Source organism: Meriones unguiculatus, chromosome 21 (genome assembly GCF_030254825.1).
Source record: "Meriones unguiculatus strain TT.TT164.6M chromosome 21, Bangor_MerUng_6.1, whole genome shotgun sequence".
In the NCBI taxonomy this organism is placed as follows: domain Eukaryota; kingdom Metazoa; phylum Chordata; class Mammalia; order Rodentia; family Muridae; genus Meriones; species Meriones unguiculatus.
Window position 1 is genome coordinate 31,145,875 of NC_083368.1, and position 7,557 is coordinate 31,153,431.

Below are 7,557 nucleotides of genomic sequence, written 5' to 3' on the forward strand. Positions count from 1 at the left end.
AGCAAGCAGTTGGCTGCAGAACTTGGGATGAGACTGGGGGATTGGATTTTGAGGCGAGGAGGAATACTGACTATCTGAAGCTAGTCTAGCCATTTAGCTGCCCTGCTTGCTTCTCTGGGAGGCTTGGGGAGCAGGAGTGAGCATGGAAAGTGTTCTCACAGAATGCCTGCTAAAACTGGAAGGTGTGACAATGGGATGAGTTGGAGAAGGTCTGCATGTCTGGCTGGACATGAGGGCAGAGAGCAAGGGAAGGCCACATCAGGTGGACTGCTGCCAACCCAGAGAGGAGACTTGAAGACTGGGTTGGGAGAAAAGAAGAAAAAGTGAATCTCTGCAATTAGCCTGCCTGCTTCCTTGGCCAGTGTACTCTCTGCTTATCTGCTTAAATGCTAGGTCTTGGTTCCCTGTCTTACTAATTGATATCACTGTGACCACAGGCAATTCCTTTAACTTTTCTGTCTTTCTTTTCTTATCCGTGTGAGGTGAAATAAGAGTGTCATCTCTCATGGTTGTTCTAAGAATTGAATTGGCCACTCACTGGCAACACATTAGCTGAGCAAGACAGGGAAACAAGCCAATTGAAGATCTTCATAACACCCTCCTCCTCTCCAAATCCAGTCCACAAGTCTCACTCCTAGTACTGCAACAGAATACTAGCTGCAACCTTGCTCACATCTCCTGTGTATTCCACGAAGACCATCCACTCTAAACTCCACCCCTTACTCTTCAGTTCACTCCCACCCCAACTCAAACAGGAACCCCCTCTAACCCACAGCCCATGCCTGCCAGAAAACCAGGCAGATCTTCTCTTCTCTTTATTCCCTCAGATACAATTCCCTAGCTTTATCCAATGTTCTGCAATAGAATACCTGAGGTAACTTTCTTCGGCCCTGCTTCCATCGCCCGTGGCTTCCACAGTTCTTCTTCCCCTTCTAATCTCCCTACATACTTGTTGCTTTTTATCAGCTTACATTCCCCTGCTAACCCAAGGGCAGCTCTTCCCAGAGAAACGAGTAGGCTGAAGGTAGATCCACACCTCTCCACTGCCCCTGAGATCCAATACCACCAGTATCATCCCCAGCTCTGCAGCAGGAAATCTGTGGTGGCCTCCCTTTCCCCTCTGACATCCTCAACAGATCACAAAGACCTTTTCCACCAACCTTCCTTCCTCCAACTCATGCTATTATCCCAGCCTCCAATGCTATGAGGAATTTCCCCAATAACTAACAGAATGAATGTGAAAACAGGATCCATCCTTCTGCTGTATCCAAAAAACATACCTCAATTTCAAGGATAAACATTACCTCAAGTAAAGAGATGGAAAAAGATATTCCAAGGAAATAGACCTAGAAGCTAACCTGCTATAGCCATTTTAGCATCTAACAAAATAGACTTCCAACCAAAACTAAACAAAAGAACTATAGAAGGACACATCTACTCATTTTTTTTCTATTCTGGTAGAAAAAAAATCTACCAGATGATGTATTAATTCTTAATATCTATGCTCCAAACACAAGGGCACCCAAGATGACATATAATTTCTTACCATCTGTGCTCCAAGCATAAGGGCACCCATATTTGTTAAAAGAAACATTGTTAAAGTATAAATCACACGTCAAGCCTTGCACATTTATAGTGTGAGACTTCTATATCCCCCCTCTCACCGACAGACAGGTCACCAAGGGAGTTACATGAAAATCCCCAAACAACCCAGACTATTCCTAAGAGAATAGTTTTTTTTTTCTCTGTAAACTGACAGCAGGAACCTCATTGCCTAGGACAACACCTACACAACTCAGTGAACATAGAGACTGGTACCCACGCAGAACTTTTACCCTTATGTTCTCCTGTCTTTTGTACAGGGAGGTTCTCTGCACCTTTCTAAAGGGAAACATAAACACCAACCCCATTACAAAACCATTAGCCTACAATCTGTCCTGCCTGAAAAATATGCTGGGATATCACAGAACTCGTGGGAGTTGTCAGCCAACGTCTGATTAGACTTAAGGCCTACTCCATGAAATGGAACCCAAAGCTAACACTGCTTGGTAACCAAAAACTAAAGACTAGATATACCAGAGACCTAGAATAAAACCAAACATTACTAGTCTAAAATAGAAGTATCAATAAAGTGACTCCAAATGATATTCTGCTATACTCATAGATCAGTGACTTATCCAATCATCATTAGATAGAACTGATGAAGAGACCCACAGCCAGACATTATGCAGAGATATAGTCTAAATTAGATGTCTCTATGAAACCCCTCCCCTCAGAGGTCAGACAATCCCATGGAAAGGGAGCCAGAAAGAATCTAAGAGCCAGAGAGGATGGAGGACACCAGGAGAACAAGATCTTCTGAATCAACTAGGCAAGGCTCATGTAAACTCACAGAGACTGAAGCAACAATTACAAGGCCTATATGAATCTGTATCGGGTCCTCTGCATATACCTTTTGGATTTCAGTTTTATATTTTTATGGGCTTCCTGAATGTGATAACCAGTGTGTCTCAGACTCTTCTGCCTGCACTTGGTACTCTTTTTCTTCTGTTGGATTGTCTTGTCCAACTTTGATATGATGATTTTTTGCTTTATATTATTATATTTTATTTTGCCATGTTTTGTGGTTTTCTCTTATAAGCATGTTCTTTTCTAATGAGACAGAAGAGGAGAATATCCAGAAGGGAGGAGGATGGAGAGAAACTGGGAGGAGAAGAGGGAGTAGAAATCATCATGAGGATACATTGTAAAAGGAAATATATTTTCAATAAAAAAATTAAATAATTTAATTGGAATATATATATATATAAAGAGCTTTCAAGATAATGTAGCATATTTTAGGGCTATCATTAATATTCTGTAAGGCATATTGACTTTAGATAAAGTCCTCTTTTGCTGTTAGAACTATCACATATCCTGTGTTCTCTGAAAATCAGATCTTGCAGAATGCCTGTTACCTCAGTTCTGTTCTGTGCTATGGAAGCAAGGGTCAAATTCATTGATACCATTTTTTTTAATGTGTAAAGTCACATTGTAATGAGAAAATCACACCAATATGGCTTATTTGATTTAAATATATCTTTTTTTTTTTTTTTTTTCACAAAATGGGTTCTAAAATCTCTGTGTTTCCTATGAAATGCTAATCCATACAGGCATCACCACCTGGGCAAGCTGTCCTCTTACACAGACCAAGTTTGAAAATAAAATTGCCAGGTGGCACCAAAAGAAGGTTGAAGGAGATCTCTACCAGGTTGCTTTCCATACTCAATAAAATACAAGTCTCAATGAGATTCCATTATGATGAACTCCACAAATCCCGTAGTCTTCTTTGCTTTAATTAAACTTTGTTGTTGTGGGAATATTGGTAAAAGTCATATCCTTGGTCAGTAGATCCGAAGTCTGAAGCCCAGAGGACATATATTCTCTGGGATGAATTAACATGTAAAAGGAAATATTTTATATCCAACTGGGAAAGAGGAGATAATGTTCTCAAATCACTGGACTCTTTTCTCCTTTAATTATTGTTGGCTTCTGATGTATCTTTTTTTCTTTTTTTTTTATTAATTACACTTTATTCACTTTGTATCCCCCCATAAGCCCCTCTCTCCTCCCCTGCCGATCCCACCCTCCCTCCCCCTTCTTCACACATGCCCCTACCCAAGTCCACTGATAGGGGAGGTCCTCTTCTCCTTCCTTCTGATCTTAGTCTATCAGATCACATCAGGAGTGGCTGCATTGTCCTCTTCTGTGGCCTGGTAAAGCTGCTCCCTACTCTGGGGGAGGTGATCAAAGAGCAAGCCTTTAGACCATGTTTTAAGGCTACCATGGACTCTTTTTTATATATTCTTTTAGTGTGTGTGTGTGTGTGTGTATGTGTATGCACAAACACATGTGTGTACATGTATGTGTATATGCCATAGCACACATAGGGAGTCAAAATTGAGTGTTTATTTGCATGTGTGTAAATATCTATACTAATATACATGTATGAGTTTTATATTTTTCTGTAGTGCAGTTTGTTTTATTTTTAGTTGTAAGTGCTAATTAATAAAACATCTTATGTCCATTGCATGTTGTTCAAAAATTTAATTTCAAACAATATAGACTAAGAAAATAACTTAGAAGAACTAAGGCAATATGTATGTCAGCATTTCCACCTCATCCTCGTTTATGAGTGAAAAAACAGTATGAAATAGATATCCAATCATAAAAACTGTCATTAGGTTAATGATGGGCAAACAACAAACAGAGCCCTTACAATGATTAAAATTGATCTGATAGGCACAATAAATCAGCACGCCAGGCACATCATATCACAGAACAAAAGAAAAACAGGGTGAGGCATTGATCATTTGGTAAAAATAAAAAAGATCTGTACATCGAAGATAGAGATAATACAGCAATATTAATGACTGATGGGTAGGAGTGTTCTTCTCAATCTGTTTAGCTTTTTTGACTAAAGCGTAGCTTTTATTTCAGCACAGCACAGAGATGAAGGCTTTTGTTGTTGTTCAACACGGTTTTGCTAACCAAAAAGCCACTTGAAATAGTTGGATAAATATGGCTTAAATGTAAACCATATTTCAATAGCATTTCACTACACCAAATTGTCTAGTTGTAAGAGGATTTACTTTAAAGGATTTTCAAACGACAAGAGTGTTTGTGTACATATTTTTAATGATTTTAGACTGTGTGATTTCACATTGAATAGCCACAAAATACAAGGTTTTATGAAACATTGTATAAAGTACATCATACCAACAATGAATAAGTACTTACTAAACAATCATTAATTGCATGTTTAGGCAAAAACTAATGAAATGAAGTTATAAGGATTTGATAAAGTATACATTTATAGTAGGTCACCAAATATGAGGTTATATTTGGAATTTTTAAAAGAATTTACAAAATTAAGACTCTCCTTATGAACTTCATATTTCATCTGAGACAAATTCTTTAGGTGCCTTCTTGTTGGCAGTTGTTTAGTGAGTTTGGGTATTTTTTTAAATATATGGTTTGGTTTTCTTGTGTGATTAAATTCATCATATTTACTGAGTTATACTAGCAAGCACAAGAATGCTAACAGTCATAATTTTTCTGTTTGCCTTTGTACCGTTATGACAAGCTCTGTTTCAGTCTAACTGTGGTAATAAAATTAATAACATTGGGTGATTTCTTTTCATATAATTTAACTCTTAGACACAGATCATGTTCCTTTAAAAAACTTACTTTTGTTTTGCACATATATACAAGTGTGTACACTGCATGCATGAATGTGGACCATGTGCATGTCTGGTGCCCAAGGGAGTCAGAAAATAGAACCAAGTCTCCTGCATGCATGGGATGGACCTAGTGCTGCTACACATATGTAACAGTTGTGCAGCTCTTCATGTGAAACTCCTAAGAGCAGGCGTTCCTAAAGCTGTCTGCCTTTAAGTTCCTTTCCCCTAACTGGGCTGCCTTGTTTAGCCACAATAGGAGAAGATGCGCCTAGCCCTACTGCTACTTGATATACAAAGAGACTGATTGATAGCCATGGAGACCTCCCGTTTCCTGAGGAGAAAGGAAGATGGAAGGATAAGGGTGGGAGGATGAAAGAAAGGGACTGGGAGGGGAAGCTGTGATCAGGGTGTAAAGTTAATTAAATAATTAATTGATTGATTAAAATTATTAATTGGTTCATACTGACCTTCAGCAAGTTGGTCCTAGCACAATGGTGCCCTCCGGGAAGTTCTTCAAGGGAGGGCACCTGGAAGGTGAACCGGAGGAAGGAGTGCCTGGGAGAACTCATCTGCACCCTGGTCGCAGCAGCATGGTTTGCGGATCGCCCACTGCCTATATCGACTTCACCAGGCAGAAGCTAGATCCCAAAATTGCTGTGTTTCACAGAGCTGCCCTAAAGTGACCAATGGGTCCTTCACATGATCATCGCTGGCATGATCAAAGAGTAGAGTTAGAAGCCACGTGGGTAGTACTGGGGTACTCAGAGAGAAAGCAGGTCTTTTGGGAGTCGGATGTTGATTGGGCGGAAAGTAGCCCATGCCCTAGCGGAGGGTCTTAGAGTGATCTCCTGCACTGGGGAGAAGTTAGGTGAAAGGAAAGGTGGCAGCACAGAGGAGGTTGTTTCGAGCAAACCAACCAGGCTGAAAGTCTCTGTAATCATATATGGAGGTTCTGTGACTGCAGCAACCTGCAAAGCGCTGTCAAGCCTGCCTGAAGTGGACGGCTTCCTCGTGGACATCATCGATGCCTAACAATAAGCACTGCCCATCCTCCCACCTGCCTGCTAAGCTAGGACTAGGTTTTTCAGAAGTTTAGTAAACGCTCCCATCAGTCATGTGCTTTGATGATGTCATCTGCCCCATCTTGCCACCTAATCCACACTGTACCTTTCTAAATTTTTTATTTAATTTTCTTTCATTTATTTTCTTTGTATTTATTACAATTTATTTACTTTGTATCCCAGATGTAGCCCCCACCTTCGTCCCCTCCCAGTCCCACCCTCCTTCCCTCTTCTCCTCCCATGGCCCTTCCAAAGTCCAATGATAGGGGAGGTCCTCCTCCCCTTCTTTCAGATCCTAGCCTATCAGGTCTCACCAGGACTGTCTGCACTGTCTTCCCCTGTGGTCTGGTAAGGCTGCCAATGGGGAAAAAAAAAAACGGGAGCTGGGCAGGAGCCAACAACAGAGGACTTCTGAAAGGCTCTACCCAGCAGGGTATTAAAGCAGATGCTGAGACTCATAGCCAAACTTTGGGCAGAGCGCAGGGAATGAAAGAAGGGGGAGATAGAAAGACCTGGAGTGGACAGGAGCTCCACAAGAAGAGCAACAGAACCAAAAAATCTAGGCCCAGGGGTTTTTTCTGAGACTGATACTCCAAACAAGGACCATGCATGGGGATAACCTAGAACCCTTGCACAGATGTAGCCCATGACACTTAGTGTCCAAGTGAGGTCCCTAGTAAGGGGAACATGGGCTGTCTTTCTGAACCTTTTACACCTCCCTATAATGGTTGGTATCAGGCCAATCTGTTTACCACTAACAAAGGTTAGAATGAAATATATCTCCAAGGTAGCTTCCTGTCTGAGGCATTAAAAGAGTGAAACTGACTTTGTCCCTTCAGGCCCAAGTAAGGACAGAAGAGTGACTTAGAGTAATCCCTGCATCGGGGAAAAGTTAGATGAAAAGGAATCTGGCATCACCTTACTTTCCCTTTCAGTGTACATTAAGGACAAGATCTCCTCTCACCCTAAGAGGCTAGGGATGCTCTCCTTTCCCATAGTGCATAATTTATAGAATTGTTTTTGTGTACATGTGAGGGAAATAACACCTGGCCCTTACAAAATTTTAGCAATAAAAATAAAGAAGACACTGGCACAACTCTCACAAAAGAAAAGCAAAAGAATAAACCTTCTACAAATAAGTTCATGGGTAAGCATGTCTGAGATTTTTATCAATTATATAACAAACTGTTGCTACAGATATTATAAATACAGCATTTCCACTGTACATTGTTTTATAAAAGCAATGCATTGAAAATAGCTTAAATGGCCATCAT

General features: G+C 40.5%; 1 pseudogene; it reads left to right on the top strand.

The window, feature by feature from the left end:
• Window positions 1–5,692: 5,692 nt before the first annotated feature.
• Window positions 5,693–6,254, top strand: LOC110564512 (triosephosphate isomerase-like; annotated as a pseudogene).
• The last annotated feature ends 1,303 nt before the right edge of the window (window positions 6,255–7,557 follow it).